The 17,159-nt window shown below is 45.8% G+C and overlaps 1 protein-coding gene across 3 annotated transcripts in view; it reads left to right on the forward strand.

Moving 5' to 3' along the window:
* The first annotated feature begins 7,455 nt into the window (after positions 1-7,455).
* The window catches only part of NUP93 (nucleoporin 93), a 90,901-nt gene continuing 81,197 nt past the window's right edge, over positions 7,456-17,159 (forward strand). For 2 of the 3 annotated variants that reach the window (XM_081106662.1, XM_081106660.1), the window contains exon 1: positions 7,490-7,565. The gene's annotated coding sequence lies outside the window, so the exon portion shown is untranslated. Of the gene's footprint in view, positions 7,566-17,159 lie in introns of all 3 variants that reach the window. The other variant, XM_081106661.1, reaches the window with a different exon arrangement.

Consider the following 17,159-nt stretch of genomic DNA (forward strand, 5'->3'; position numbering starts at 1 on the left):
CTAATATAAATTCAAAGTAAACATCATTACATAAAAGGGTACGGTCTTATTTTTCAATAGTTTTATTCATTTCAAACGGGCCGGATCTGGCCCGCGGGCCGTAGTTTGCCCACGGCTGCCATAGGCTATTATTTACTGATCCCTGATCCATGTTTTTGAGATGGTTTACATCTACCCTATCTGACTGATGGAAACGCTATGTAATAGGGTATCTCTTCCCAACTCTGCGTCAGTGACATCACACCGGTCGCTTGAGATTGGGCAGTACTTACACTCTCTAAATGGGCAGACCCTGAAGAGCAGGGCTTGATTCATTGCTTGTAGGTTGTCTAGACTTAAGAAAGTGAGGCACTAAATGTTGATAATGCAGATTAAACCTGAATTGTGTATCCATTACATTATAAATAGCACCAAAAAATTGAGGAAATACTCTTCTAATATTTGAAAATTGCAAAAAGTTACTCAATGTCACTTTAAAAATATATATATATTTTATTGATTTTTTTACAGAGAGGAAGGGAGGGAGATAGAGAGTTAGAAACATCAATGAGAGAGAAACACTGATCAGCTGCCTCCTGCACATCCCCCCACTGGGGATGTGCCTGCAACCAAGGTACATGCCCTTGACTGGAATCGAACCTGGGACCCTTGAGTCCGCAGGCCAATGCTCTATCCACTGAGCCAAACTGGTCAGGGCATCAACATTTTTAAGATATATGTTTTTTATTGATGCAGCTCTCTTTTTTTTAGAGAGAGGAGAAAGGAGAGGAATAGAAACATTGATCCGCTGCCTTTTGCAAGCCCCCTACTGGGGATCGAACCCGCAACCCGGGCATGTGCCCTGACAAGGAATCAAGCTGATTGCCTGGTTCCTGGGTCCAGGCTTAACCACTGAGCCACACCCAGGTTTTTAACAAGATTCTCTGGAACCTTAAAAACATTGACTTTCCTTACTGGGTGTTTTCTGCCACCTGCTGGTCATTTCATTTATTGCACGGTACGGGAAACGCCGCCCCCCTTCCCATTCAGTTTCACTTGTCAATCAACCTGCACATCAAAAGGTTAAGACAGCCAGACTTGCTTTCCTCAGATGCTAGAAAGCAGCTCTAAGCTCACAGCTTGGACAGCGTGAGAGGTACACAGAGAGGCCCTGGGAAAGTAGTTTGGAGTTAGCATGAGCTGGCATGCACAACGTTCTGCCAGTTTTCCTAGGGCCTTAGTTTGAATTTTTAGTGCACCAACTTCGCTCCCACCTTTTCTGTCTTTTCTATGACTACAGGTCCTGTTTGGGCTGTGTTTATGATTTATCGTCAAATGCATTTGAATTTATTTTGAGAACATATGTTTGAAAAATTTGCATAGACTTGGGGATAATTACACACATTTAGGGTGCCATAAAATGATGGTATATTGTATTAAAACAGTGTTTTCCAAATTTATCTGGCATTCGAAATAGACAAAGTGATGCCATAGGGCCTAAGGCTGCCCCCCCCAACCCCCACCCCTGAGACTGTTCACAGCAAGGAGGACTGGGAATCTCAGTGTCATGGGGTGTCAGAGCTGTTGCTATGGTGATTCGGTGTTCTGGCTGACCTTGAGGATGGTGAATATCCCCAAGACTCAGTTTCCGGGCTTGTGCTACCTCCTGTCCATCTGATTCCAGATAGGATAGTTATTCAGAGCTTAGTTTTGGACAGAAGCCAAGTTCTGTACCTGCTATTAATATATATAATACTTAATAGCAATAATGATGATGGTTCAAGAAGCTTTGAGAGAATTGAAATGAGTGCAGCAGGACTTTGGACTATTCCCTACACAGCACCCAGATGTACCCTGACAGAACATGTCACTCCTCTGACTCAAACCCTCCAGTGGCTCATCATATCTCTTGGAGTAAAAGCCAGAGTCCTTACATTGGTTCATAAGGCCCAATATCACTCCCCCTCACCGGCCACGCTTGCCTGATCCTGTCCTTCAGGGCCATGAGGAATGTTCTGCCTCAGGCCCTTTGCACCTTCTGTTTCCGGTGCCTTGGATGCCACCAGTGGCTCCCCTCCTCATCTCCAAGTCTTCACTCCGTCCCCTCCACTTTGGAAACTCACCCCAGCCCCCTTTCCAGGTTTATTTCCTTCCTGAGCTGTTATCTAACCCCCTGTCTCCCCTAACAGAATGTGCATTACATGAGGGCTTTTTAATGAACAAATTCTTGCTTACTGCAGTCAGTCAATGGCAGGGTATATACCTAAGAAATAAGTAACACAAGGCAAACGTGCAAATTAAAGATCTCTTGTTGGAAATAGGACAGTATTTGAAGGAGACCATTTACTAGCCGTTATGTAGTTACTATAAAGGATGTTTTGTAATTATGGTAAAAAAAATGTTCAATCACTTTTACTTAGCCCAGGAAGTAATATCATAATCTCACATCTTGGTTTCATAGGCGCAGATGAGATCTGACCTATACATTTCCTCCGCTTGTTACCGTACGATTCATTCAGTCAAGGAAGAGAGGAGAGCAGTGAAGGGCCGCGATAGAGTAATTGCCCTGCGTTTCAGAACGACCACATCGGAGAATAAGTGCCAAGAAATGAACTGGGGTTGCTGCGATGGCTTTAATAAAAACGAGAATTGAATCATTGATGGTTCTGGGTCAGTATCAGATGTGGCATCCACAGGCCTGGGGGCAAGCCCTGTCTCTGCTACTTACTGGGCATGTCCCTCGGGGCCAACCCCAGTGCCCAGAATAGTACCCAGGGCCCAGATAGTAGGTGCTCAGTGAAGAAGACGCCGGAGTTGGCAGTGCACCCACAGAAGCACTGGGAGCAAAGACCCCTCTTTGCAAAACTAGATTGCAATGGGTCCTCCCTAAATGTTGCTGGCTGGTAAGATAAACCCAGGCAAGGTAAGGTCTGCACACACTATAGTTTCAGGAAATGCTTCCCGTGCCCAGTAATATTACAGAACCACACAGCACCAAGACAGGGCCATATATAAGAGCTGGCCCAGCTCCGCTATGCCATGCCACCGTTAACCCAGTTTGGACCCAAAGCTGGGGGTGCCAATTCTATTTGAGAACTTCAGGCTCTGCCTTCCAGCATAGTTGATAATTTGGGGGCTGGAGCCTCCATTCTGGCCTTTGGGTCAAGCAGTATCTTTTCAACGAACACTGACGGAGCGCCCCCTGGTGGACATAAAGCCGAACACCCCAGGCAGCTGCCCTCAGGGCTTGGAGTCTGGTCAAAGTTACAGACTATTGCAATGCCCTGTGATGCCTGGGGATGGGGAGGGGGGGCGGGGGGGCGAGGGCCAGCTTTGTCCTGGAGGGTCAGAGAAGCCTCTACTCAATTCTAGAGTGTTGTGGCAACAGGCTTTCCAGAAATAAACAGTTAACACCCAGTGAGTGCCTACAACGTGCAGGATTCTGCTCTAAGACCTTAAACATGTATTAACTAATTTAACCCTTAGAACAACACTTCATGGTAGATTATTATTGTCCCTACAGGAGTATCCACAATGTGAAAGAGGTAACCCTCCAATGTAAACGGGGGTGTTCTTGGGTACAGTCACCACAAAAGGGGGGGTGAGTGGTGGAAAGCCCCGAAGCCACCCGCGTCCACTGTTCTGGCCACACTTGTTGCTGATCATTTTCCCCTGTGTTTTCAGAGAAGGGTTATGTCCTCTGATTTCTAAGGGTGGGAATAGCGAAAAGTCCGTTTCTGATTTCTTCCTTCACTCTTGGGGACACTTTTGTCATTTAAGGATGGGTTTGTATTTCGCCCCACCCCTCCTGACTCCCCAGCTGCAAATACATTTAATAATCAACCACAACAGAGCCCCTGGCAGATGGGCCTCAAAACAGATGGCTCCACTGAAAGGCTGTGATTGAGAACGGAGGCTAACGTGAACCAATCAAGAGCATGGGGCTCTTGAAGGCAGTTTCTACGGAACTTTCTACATATTCTACACCCACCCAACCCCCTCGAGTTCCTTCGGTACACTTCTCATCCGCAGATGAGCCTTCCAATTTGTTTTTTTTTTTAAACATCTGGAACATTGAAAAGGAAGAGAGAGAAACCCTGGGGCCTTGTCAATCCAATTCACTTTTCTTCTGGCAGGCGCAATTTGACATAAACAAAGTGGGTAGATGTTTTCAAACATCAGCAATGGAGAGATGTGTAGGGTGGGTGTTTTTCTCCCCACTCACTAGTCCGTATGTTTAATAACAAATAGAACAACCAGATGTTTAAGAAATCCTACCATCTTCACAATGACGTCCGATAGTTAACTGCGGCCGAATAATGAGAACATGGGTTTCATTCCAGGCCCATTTCAGAAAGTTAAGGGTCTAGTCCGTTTCCCTGGACAGTTACTACGGTTCACGAAGACTTTTAAGTTCATCTCTGGGGGCTTTCTGGGGCTAGAGAACACTCGTCTTGGTTTCAGAAAATGTGCTTGCAGGCCCTGGGCTGCCACCACTTTCCTGTGTCACCTTGGGTAAGTTATTGAACCCTCCTTACCTTTAGTTTCCCCACAGGATACACAATGATAATCAGCCCTGTCCTGCCTACGCCTGGCTAACGTGAGGTTCAAGTGTAATATTAGATGTGAATCACTTTTTATAAGTCCTTTTTTTTTTTTTTTACTTGTCACCTGAGGATATTTTTTCCATTGCTTTTTCAGAGAGAGTGGAAGAGAGGGAAGGAGGGAAGAGAGAGAGAGAGAGAAACATTGATATGAGAATATCAATTGGTCCTACCCTTCCCACCTGCATGTGCCTCAATTGGGGCCAGGGATCGAACCCGAGACCCTTCAGTAGGCGGGCTGACGCCCAACCAACTGAGCCACGAGATCAGGGCTCTAATGTATATTTTTAAAATTGTTGAAATTGTAGTTATATTGTTCTGCTTTTTCCTCTTCTTGGCCATTTTTTCTTTATTACCTAAAAATGTTATTTTATAGCCCTGGCCAGGTAGCTCAGTTGGCTAGAGCATGGTCTAGATATGCCAAGGTTGTCGGTTTGATCTCTGGTCAGCACACACACAATAATCAGCCAGTAAATACATAACTGATTAGAACAACAAATCTCTCTCAAATCAGAAAAATAAAAATATTATATTACACATATAAAAGGATTTATATGTAATAATGAATAATAATGTAATCAACTACCTATGAACCAGCTACCCAACTCAAGAACTAGAACATATTCAATACTTTAATTCTTCCCAGGTGGTCCTCCGATCCCTTTCTATCCCTAGAGATAATTACAATCTTAAATACCCTATTTATCATTCCATGCAGAAAGAATATATTGTTTGGTTTTACTTGCTTTTTAACTTAATTAGAAATTTTGAGTTCATACTATACCATATAGTCTTCTGGTACTTGCTTTTTCCATTTAACATTGTTTCCAAGATTCATCCATGTTGTTTTTATGGCTATTGGTTCACTTATTATTTAATATGTGTAATATTTCATTGAGGTAATACCCACAATTTATCTATTCTTTTTTTTAAACCCCACTGGAGGATATTTTTCCATTGATTTTTAGAGAGAGTGGAAGAGAGAGGGAAAGACAGAGAGAAATATCGATGTGAGAGAAACAAATCGATTGGTTGTCTCCTGCACGCGCCCCGACCAGGGCCCAGGCTGGGGAGGAGCCTGCAACTGAGGTACATGCCCTTGACCGGAATTGAACCCGGATCCTTTGTTCTGCAGGCCCACGCTCTGTCCACTGAGCCAAACCAGCTAGGGCTATTCTTTCTTTTGTTAATGGACATTTGGCTTGTTTATTGTTCTGCTGTTGTGAACTGTGCTGCTAAAATATTTTTTTAAATGTAAAAAACAATCTTAATTTTTGAAAGAAGATTCTTGCTCACATCTCCTGGTGCACATGTGTAAGAGTTTCTTTTGGGCATGTATCTAGGAGTGGAAATGCTGGATTTATGATATGGGAAGATTCTGCTTTAAAAAGTAAATGCCCTGAGTTTTCCTTTGGCAATGTTTTATGAGTATTTGTCTCTCATTAAAATTTTTCTTTTTTTTCATTTTTATTTATTTATTTTATTTTTATATATTTTATTGATTTTTTTTTTTTACAGAGAAGAAGGGAGAGGGGATAGAGAGTTAGAAACATCGATGAGAGAGAAACATCGATCAGGTGCCTCTTGCACAACTCCTACTGGGGATGTGCCCGCAACCAAGGTACATGCCCTTGACCGGAATCGAACCTGGGACCTTTCAGTCCGCAGGCTGATGCTCTATCCACTGAGCCAAACCAGTTAGGGCAAAATTCTTCTTTACATAAAGGAAAAAAGCAACATAAAAGCATAAAACCCTATTCAGATGTAAGATGCTATTATATTTGTGGATATTATCTGACTACAGCAGGATCTAAATAAATATTTAATAGCTTTAGGACAAAAGCCATGCTCATGCATATTGTCAATCAACACCAATCATTTATAGAGAACCCACCATATGCTGAAGTGTTAAGAAAAACAAAGTCTGACACTAGTTAAAGCAGTAAGGGCTTATTTTAATCAGCAAAATAGGCTATTGCAATAGGGGAAAAGGTCCAGGAGGAACTAAACTCAACTTCAATTTCTACAAAGCCGACTGAACATTTCAAAAAGAGAATGAGAGAATAGGGAGGGGTGATCAGTGGTGGTGGGAGCTCAGTAGAATCAGGGATGCGAAAAATGACAAAAAGTGAGGAGTTGGTGTTGGTCCATGAGAAACCCTCTGCTTGGAATGTTCTGCAGCCACGATTTTACACGGCTGATTGTCTGGTATCAGCCATGTTTCAGCTCAGACGTCACCTCCCCAGACGCCTTCCCTGACCACATAGCCCTCCTTACACACTAGCAGCTATTGATCACATTTTGTTTCCCCCACTAGCCTGCCATCTCTCTAAGGGCAGGGATCTTTTCTGTCGCAATCGCCACTGCGCCCACAGCGTCTAGATTAGTGCCTGTCACTAGGATGGCGCTCAGTAAAGGGTAAGAAATTCGCATTAGCCCTGGCTGGTTTAGCTCAGTGGCTAGCTAGAGCGTCAGCCTGTGGGCTGAAGGGTCCCAGGTTCCATTCGGTCAAGGGCACATGCCCTGGGTTGCCAGCTCGATCCCCAGTATGGGGCGTGCAGAAGGCAGCTGATCAAAGATTCTCTTTCATCATTGATGTTTCTATCTCTCTCTCCTCTCTCCCTTCCTCTCTGAAATCAATAAAAATATATTTAAAAAAGAAAAGAAAAAAAGAAAAGAAAAACGCATTGGCAATTGTGGAATCGCTTTCTCTGGACTGAACCTTCAGTAACCACGTGGGAGAGGCGAGGGCGGAGGCCGCTGGCAAGCAGGGAGTGACAGCTCAGCGGAAGGCCCGCCCCCGGCCCCGCCCTGTCCTTTCCGCTTCCGCGGGTCTCTATAAAGTTCATTTGGCGGCGCAGCGCGCGGGGCCTTCTGGGAGCGCCGGCCTGGGCCAATCAGGAAGCGCGGGCGAGCGGCGCGAGAAGCGGCGGCCGCGTTCCGTGGCCGGGACCTGAGCAGCGGAGGCGGCTGCCGAGCCAGGTGAGCCTGTCTCCCGCGCGCGTCCTGCGGGCCTGGGTGTATTATTATTATTATTATTATTATTCTGGCCTTGAACCGGGGACCCCGAGGCGGGGCGGGGCGGAGCTGGGTCCCCACGCCCGGAGCCATGCTGCCCACACTTCCCACTCGCCTCATGGAGCCGGGCATGTCTGACCGATGCGGACGAGACAGCGCCTGGCGAGCGTCCGGCTGCGTCCCGGGAGGACCTTCTGTCTCCTGTCTGTGTGCGGAGCCGTGTCCCCCTGTCCCCCCGTCCCCCCACCCTTCCGGGCTCCTTGCCCCCCCCCCCCCGTAGCCACGCCCCCACCCAGCGCCACCAGCCGCAGCTCGCTCGCCCCTCGGGGTGCACCCTGCCGGGAGGCATCGCCCTCGGAAGGAAGGGGGCTTTGGGAGCTTTGGGCGAAGGTGACGACCCTGTGAGCCTCTCCCGACCCTTGGCCTGTCTCCTCCATCGCACCCAGGGGCATGCTGCTCCCCATCCAGGGAGGTGGCTCCCCGAGCTTTCTCTGGGCGCACAGCACCCCACCCTCTGCAAAGGCGAAACCTAAGTTGATGGGGGTCTCTCTTTCTTCAAAATTACGGGGCCGACCGCGGGCTTCTCAGACTCAGCGCCGTTGTTTGGGGCTGGGCAAGTCTTCGTGGTGGAGGCGGAGCTGTGCTTTGTGGGGTGTCCCTCTGATCTCACCCTCTAGACGTCAGGAGCACAAGGCCCTTCTCCCGCAGTTGTGTCTCTAGATGTTGCCAGTGATCCCTGAAGGACAGACCTGCCCCCAGTTGAGACTCATAGGTTTAGCGAGAAAAGCCAGATGCAGAGACCTTTTGGAGGCCGATGCGGCGGCCCGGGGGGGGGGGCGGGGGGGGGCGGGGGGGGTTGCTGTCACTCTTGAGGTTGGGTGCACAGACGGTCTCCATCCCCTGGAGCGGGGCTGCTCCTTCTGAAGACACGTTGGGTTTAAAGACTGAGTTGCCGTAGCCCGCATTGGCGAATTCTTCATGGAGGGCAGGCCCTTAGGAACCATCTGCGCCAACCTCATCTTCGCCGGTGGTGGAACCGGGGTCCGGAGAGGGGGAAGGGCCAGTCCCCAAGTAAAAGGCTGATGTGCGGCAAAGCCAGGCTGGCGTCCCTTGTGCTTCGCTCCCAAGCCTGGCTGCTCCTGGGAGCTGAGAGTTTATCAGAAAGCAGTAAGCTCGGTGGATCCTGGCTGTTTCTATGCGATGCCAGGCTGCGTCTCTTTGCTCATTGAAGGTGAAATAGTGCAAGTGGTATTTCATGTATCAGGAAAGCTGATGCTGCACAGCCCTGACTGCAGACACGGGGTCATCCAGGCCAGTGCTTGTACCGAATCACCCTGTTTTCAGTTTCCCGTCTGTCTAGGGTCGTTTCTTTCGGTTCCTTTGTTTGCTCCAGAAGTCTGCCTTCTGAATAATGGTTAGGGCTGGCTTTCTTTTAGTCTTACAAGACTATGAAGAATTATCCAACTATTATAAAAGAATCCTCATTCTCTTCCTAGAAGCCTCTGGCACAATAGTATCTGTTATGATGTAATTTTTTTTTTTTTTGGTTGTTGGTATAATTGACAGCAGACAGATACAGTAAAAAGTGGAATGATATTGTCATCTAACCCCATAGTTTATATATTCAGAAGCAGAGAGGAACGCAGAACCAGTCTTTGAAATCTCAAGTGAGACTTTACTCATTAATCTTTGGTGTTGAATACTGAACACTGCTCTTCTTATAGTTTAATTAATAAGAAGGTTTGAGGGCAAGATTTTAACTTTAAATTAAATGCTAAATTCCTTTTGAATCACACCTTCATTGTGGAAATTTGGACTTATAATAATAACCATATTTTTTAATAGGGAGCATAACATATATTAAAAAATTTTAACTGCCTTTCAGAAGTTCTTATTGAATGATATGAGTTATGATTAAATAAGTTATACTTTAGTATCACATATTTACTTTTGAAACAGAGATGTTTATAATGAAACTGGAGGCCCGGTGCACAAAAATTTGTTCACTGGGAGGGGGGGGGGTCCCCTCAGCCCAGCCTGTGCCCTCTCGCAGTCTGGGACCCCTCAGCGGATGTCCACCTGCTGGCTTAGGCCTGCTCCCCAGGGGGATTGGGCCTAAGCTGGCAATCAGACATCCCTCTGGCAGCCCAGGAGCCCTCGGGGGATGTCCACTTGCCAGCAGGGAGCAGGCCTAAGCTGCAGTCAGACATCCTTAGTGCTGCTGAGGAGGCGGGAGAGGCTCCCACCACCACCGCTGTGCTGGCAGCCATCAGCCTGGCTTGTGGCTGAGCAGAGCTCCCCCTGTGGGAGCACACTGACCACCAGGGGGCAGCTCCTGCATTGAGTGTCTGCCCCCTGGTGGTCAGTGTGTATCATAGTGACTGGTCATTTCCAGTCGTTCTGCTGTTAGGGTCAATTTGCGTATTACCCTTTTATTATATAGGATGACAAAATGTTGCCAAATTGGCAGCTTTGGAAAAAAGCTAGCATTTTTACAACGACATAAATCAGTAGAGTTTATAGAATACTTTCTGTGTATCACCAACCTCTTGAAGTAGTTAGGAATTATTATCTTTTTATAGATGAGAAGTGTTTCGCTAGTAAGTGAACACTGTAAATTTGAACCAGGTTTGTGGGTTCAAAATTCAGTCTTCTGTTTACCCATTCTGTTTTAAGATTTAAAAAAAAATTAATTTTGTTGTTATATTAAAACTTTTAAAAATAGTTGAAAAAGGGAATAGCATTGTTAGTTGTACATTTTGAAGAAAAAAGGAATAAATAAATAGCATGAATTATTTCCTCTGATGTATACAAAATTCCCCCCTCAGATGGCATCTATATACTGGTATATAAAAGCCTAAGCGACCGTCCGACTGATAGCTATGACATGCAATGACCACCAGGGGGCAGACGCTCAGTGCAGGAGCTGCCGAGCTACAGTGATGCACTGGGAACCAGAAAGGAGGGAGCCCGATTTCGGGGTGTGTCACCTGAGAACCGCCCTCATGCAATCCGTAACTCCTCGGGGGGATGTTGGAAAGCAGGTTTTGGCCCAATTCCCGCAGGCCAGGCTGAGGGCCCCCACCAGCGCATGAATCCGTGCACTGGGCCTCTAGTCCAGAATATAGCAGTGCTAACTGCATTTGCTAGATTGCAGGATCTTTGTAGTTGAAGGGAGAATATTTGGGTCTGTGGTAAAATTAGACTTCCATAGTGAGAGGTAACAAGTATTGTTTGAACATATTAAAATTCCGCAGGGGAAGTAGTCAGTGTCATCATTTCAAGCAAATGGATGAATCAGGAGAGATTCCTTTAACACTGAAGGGAAGACAGATGGCCTTGTCTTTGTCCTTTCATCTCTTCCTCGGTCCTTTTATTTATTGGATAACTGGGCTGTTTGGATTGTGGGTGATACGGAAAAGTTCGCATGGTTTAATAGGTTGTGTTGTACTTGAAAAGGGCAGTGAGTTCCCTCTAGCATTCTGTGTGGTAGGTCCAAAGAACACATTATCCCGGACAGATTTCATCTTTTATAAAACAGATTTCTTCTCCCAAATATACTCTTCAGATAAACGGGTTCCAGAGAGAATGGGAATGACAACAGGTCTACTGCATCACTTACTCCATCTTTCTGTGTTTCCACTGCAGAGGCCGTGGTGGTGGATTGGCCGGGGCACATAGTTATAAGCACCGAACCAGGATTTACCTGCCAGGTCTAGCTCAGGTGCCCTCAGCAAACTGGGGGTTGCCAAACTACGAGCTGGGGGCCAAATAAGCTAAGAAGAATTTTTACATCTTTAAAAATCATTGGAAAAAATTCAAAGCTTATTTCGTGAGCCATGAATATTATATGAAATTCAAATTGGAGGGGCCATGATTAAAGTTTTATTGGAGCACAGCCACCCTTATTTGTTTACATATCATCCACTGTCAAGCAGAACTGAGTAGCAGCAAGAGACTGGCCCACAAAGCCTAACATAGTCACTGTTGGCCCTTTACAGAAAACGTTTGCCGGCCCTTGTCCTCGGATACCAGTCTCAGAGACTGGGAAAGAGAGTTTGGTAGACAGGTCTAGGATGGGTAGCTCTGGTGCTCTTTCGTATTTTCCTTTGTTTTCTGCCAGCTCTGAGATCCTAAGGTGCTAATTTTGGGGCATATAGGCTTAAGCCAGGATAAGTGAGTAACAGCCGTTTCTGGGATGACCTAGCAGTCTTTAAAAGCACTCAGTAGTTCCCTGGCTTGAGAATCCACAAAGCTTTGGACAAATGAAGACATAGTCTACTTGTGGCTGGTGCTTTAAAAGACAATAGACCAATGAGCTAATAATGCCAGAAAACAGATGTATACACATTGTAATACAATAAGCATGAATACTCTTAAGTCAGGGCCTGAGCAGTGGAGATGGCTGCAGGGCCAGGTGAGCCTGTCTCCTGCCGTGTCCTGCAGACCCAGGTTAAGAGTCGGATCAGCTGCAAAATCCTAGAGGGGCCACTCTGAGAATACTGATTTAAGATGGTCTAGAAGTGCTCAGCATTGTGAATAGTTAAGTGTCTGCTGTACTTGGGAGGGAAAAATAGTCTTCCTACGCTCACACCACCGACTGCAACACTGCTTCACTTCTGACACCAGATGTGTAGGTTTGCCACACATCAAGCTACACTCAGATTCTCTGGACACTAGCTGGTTATTCTACAATTTAACTCAATTCTGACACTTAACTAACTGGAGATAGCATCCGATCCCAAGGGTTAAGGGTTCAGTTTCACAAGACTGTACCCCCCACCCCTGCGATCCCAAGGGTTAAGGGTTCAGTTTCACAAGACTGTACCCCCCACCCCTGCCCCCGCTTGCTGTCCTTCAGAAGCCAATCGCAAGAAGCACATTGTTACCTGTGCTTCTCTGACAGACTGGCTGAAGGTCAGAGGTGCAACTAACTTGCTAGAGCAGGATACAGAACTCAGAGAAACATTTACTTACGTGTACAGTTTATTATAAAGGATATAGATCAGTGGTTCTCAACCTTCCTAATGCTGCGACCCTTTAATACAGTTCCTCATGTTGTGGTGACCCCCAACCATAAAATTATTTTCGTTGCTACTTCATAACTGTAATATTGCTACTATTATGAATCGTCATGTAAATATCTGATATGCAGGATGTATTTTCATTGTTACAAATTGAACATAATTAAAGCATAGTGATTAATCACAAAAACAGTATGTAATTATATATGTGTTTTCCGATGGTCTTAGGCGACCCTTGTGAAAGGGTTGTTTGACCCCCAAAGGGGTCACGACCCACAGGTTGAGAACCACTGATATAGATGAACAGCCAGTCAAAGAGGTACATAAGGTGGAATCTGGAAGGGTCTTGAGCACCGGAGCTTCTGTCCTATGAAACAGGTGCCCTACCCTTCCAACCTGTGGAAGCACTTACCACCCAGAACTCATCAATCTCATTGTTCAAGAGTTTGTTTTCTTAAATATCTTCTCAATATAAAAGGCTAAGTGTCCGCCTGTCGGACCAGTAGCTATGACGCGCACTGACCACCAGGGGGCAGATGCTCAATGCAGGAGCTGCCATCATGCGCACTGGCCATTTAAAAATAAACAGCACCACTGATCTGGTGCCCACAACCAACACTCGGCTTCCCTCAAGTGGTACACAGGCCCTGCCACCACTCTGGAGTGATACCCCACCAAATTGCAGCCAATGCTGCCAAGACCCCATGGTGCAAAATGTGGCCCACAGCCCAGCTTAGCCCGGAAAACGTTGGCTGTGGGTGCCAGGTAATGACGTCACATAGCAACGCCCAGCTTCCTCTCCCTAGCGACTAGCATCCTTGGAGTTTCTTCAGCCAAGGAACCGGACTTGCTTTATAGCCAGGTGCAAACATTTTATAGTTTAACCAAATGTTTGTGAAGCATTTTCCTGTCCCTCATCTCATTTGATCCTTACAGAAATCCTGGAGTAGGTAGATAGGAGACTTGGTAGAATCCTATTTTCTTTTCATTAGCAAGATGTGAATAGCGATATTAAAATATTTCTTCTAATTAATTTCCTTTTAATGTGCACGAATCCATGCACCGGGACACCAGTATATATATATGTGTGTGTGTGTGTGTGTGTGTGTGTGTGTGTGTATATATATATATATAAAATGTATATATCTGTGCATTTTTTTTTATTGTTTAAAGTATTACATGTCTCCTTTTTCCCCCGATTGATCACTCCCCCGGCCACTCCCACCCCGCAGGTTAAATATATATTTTTTTTTATTGCTTTCAGAGAGGAAGGGAGAGGGAGAGAGATGTAGAAACATCAATGATGAGAGAGAATTATTGATCAGCTGCCTCCTGCACGCCCCCTGCTGGGGATTGAGCCCACAACCCAGGCCTGTGCCCCCAACTGGGAATCAAACTGTTACCTCCTGGTTCATAGGTTGGTGCTCAACCACTGAGCCATGCAGGCTGGGCTGTTCAAGAGTTTTTATAGAGATTACTATGCAGCCCCGAGGTTGGTGGGTGGGGCTGAAAGTGTCAGCTCTCCAATCACTTGGTCTTTCTGGTGACCAGCCCCATCCTGATCACCTTCCCCTTTGAGTGAAGCTCAATGGATTTTCTAATTGAACAAACGCACTATTAAGCAGCTCCCAGATTTAAAAAAACCCCAGAAAATCACGCCCCCCCCATCCCACCCCCTCGAAGCCTCCCTTCTGTTATCCCCCTGCAAGGGTAAATAGTCCTGCCTTCTGACAGCAGTGGTAAATTGCCCTTCCTTCTAAGGCTTTCCGTTGCTTGGTAGTTGAGGAGGTCTGGAGGCTCAGTAGGACTTCTGCCCAGGGGCACCAGAGAGCAGTTTGTTGCGTGGGACCCTGGGACCCTGTGATGCACCTGTCAGTGTTTCCAAAGCCCTCTCCCAATCAGGCTGAGTCACTGCAGACAGAAAGGACTCAGTGCGGTGAGTCGTCCCCACTGGCCTTTTCCCATCCAGCTCCAGGTTTGCTCCATTGACTGTCCACAACCCACTTCCGAGAGTTCTCTGGCTCCTTCCTGGCTCCCTCCTCCATAGCTCCCCAATGGTGCAGCTGGCGTCCAGTCTCTGCATGTGTCCTGGCCAGATTTTTACAACACGAAGCTTGGACTTCATCCCTCTCCCACCCCATCATTTTAGTTCTTTCTGTTGGACAAAGCGAGGGAGGTTAATTTCATGATCAGTTTCCAGTATCTTGGGTCAAAATTGATATTTGGTTGGTTAACCCCTATATTTTATGTCTGATTTGATATGTATTTTGCAGAGGTACTAAAAACTGTCCTTAAATTGATTAAATTAACCACAAATTAAAACATCTTAATGAAATGGAATGGTGAGTATATCAGAGTATAGATTTGGAAACTTTAATAATTTTTAAAAAAGATATAATTTTATTGATTTCAGAGAGGAAGGGAGAGGGAGTGATAGGAACATCAATGATGAGAGTGAATCACTGATCAGCTGCCTCCTGCCTGCCCCACACTGGGGATCAAGCCCACAACCCGAGCATGTGCCCCTTCTGGGTCCATAGATCGATGCTCAACCACTGAGCCATGCTGGCTGGCAATAATTTTTTTGTAAATTAATTTCTACTGGTTGCTTTATATACAATGCAGGATAGAGCCAGTATTTCTTAAATATGATGTTATATACATATCTCTTCTCAGAGACATGGAACAAGTTTATTTTCTACTCTGAAGTTCTATCGCAAATTTCTTCCTACATGTATATTTATTCTTTTGGTTTGGGATTCCGTTCACCTGAAAACTGGGTTATTTCTTCTAAAATATCACTGGCTTTTTTTGTCTGGGAAAAGCATTAGTCTGGACCAAGTGTGATCTGAACTGATGCCATTTATACTGTCACTGCCTTATGCTCTGCAGCCTCAGAAATGTTAAGTATCAGTTGGTGGTCGGAAGGGAATGTGTTTGCTCTGCTCTTTGCGTGTCAGTGGGTGCCGATTTGGCAGGGGAGTGCAGGAAGCCTTGGAGAACAGACCCCACGGACGGAAGAATAAAACTCCTCCTGTTCATTCAACAGAAAATGATTGTCTGCTATGTGCCAGGCACTGTTCTAAGACCCGGGGAACATCAGTGAACAAAGCAGACAAGTCCCTGTCCTTGTGCAACTTACATTTAGCAGGGGTGACAGACAGTAAGAGAGATGGGGGAGTGCTGGTGGGGGTTGCAGATTGCACTCTTAACTATTTTGTTCTAGGTTGTCATCTAAGGCAAGGTGACAGTTTAGCTGAAACAGCGAGACAGGGAATCGTCTGGTGTATATCTGGGAGAGGAGTGATCCAAGTAGAGAAAATGGAGTACAAAGACTTTAGGGTAGGAATGGGCCTGACCACTGGGGTACCCGCAAAGAGGCCTCAGAGTGGCGGGAGCCCAGGAAAGGAAGGGGGGACAGGTCTGGAGTGAGTCCAGGAGGTAAGGAGAGATGGGCTGCTTCTACAGGGCTTCCCTCTGTACAAGAGATTTAAGCAGAGGAGGGATGTGCTCGGACTTTATAAGGATCCCTGGTTGCTGGGTTGAGAATAGACTGTAGGCGGAGAGGGCTGAAGCAGGAGATCAGGGAAGAGGTGATAGTGACTCAAATGGGTGAAAGTGGTGGGAAGAGGTCGATTCTGGATGTTTTTTTTTTTAAATATATTTTATTGATTTTTTTACAGAGAGGAGGGGAGAGAGATAGAGAGTTAGAAACATCGATGAGAGAGAAACATCGATCAGCCGCCTCCTGCACATCTCCCACTGGGGATGTGCCCGCAGCCCAGGTACATGCCCTTGACCGGAATCGAACCTGGGACCCCGCAGTCCGCAGGCCGACGCTCTATCCACTGAGCCAAACCGGTTTCGGCGATTCTGGATGTTTTGAAGGTAGATTTGAAAGGCTTCGTTGACCTATTGGATGGGAGGTATGAGTCATGCAAGCTTTCAAAGCTTTTGGCTGAAGCAACTGAGTCATGGTGTCTCCACACTGAGAAGGCAAGGACCAAGTTTTGTAGACAAGGTTAGAGCTCCGTTTGGGGCTTATAAAAGTTAGGGTGTTGTTTAGAGATTCCGGCTTTGTTTTTACCATGGTCAACATAATTCTTTAAATAAATTTAAAAAGTCTTTTATTGGACCACATGAATCATGATTTTCGTCTTAATTATTTATACTTAAATCCTTCACTCTAAACTTTAAAATATATATATATATATATATATATATATAAACTTTATATATATATAAACTTTATATATATATAAACTTTAAAATATATATATATATATATATATAAAATTGATTTCAGAGAGGAAGGGAGAGGGAGAGAGAGATAGAAACATCAATGATAAGAGAGACTCATTGATTGGCTGCCTCTTGTACGCCCCCACTGATGATTGAGCCTGCAACCTGGGCATATACCCTGACTGGGAATCGAACCTCTTGGTTCCTAGGTTAACGCTTTACTGCTGAGCCACGCCCGGCCTGGGTATCATCACTCTAAATCTTTATATGGGTAGGTCATTTGAGAAATTGA

Source organism: Myotis nattereri, assembly GCF_964212035.1.
Source record: "Myotis nattereri genome assembly, chromosome: 15".
NCBI classification, from domain to species: Eukaryota; Metazoa; Chordata; class Mammalia; order Chiroptera; family Vespertilionidae; genus Myotis; species Myotis nattereri.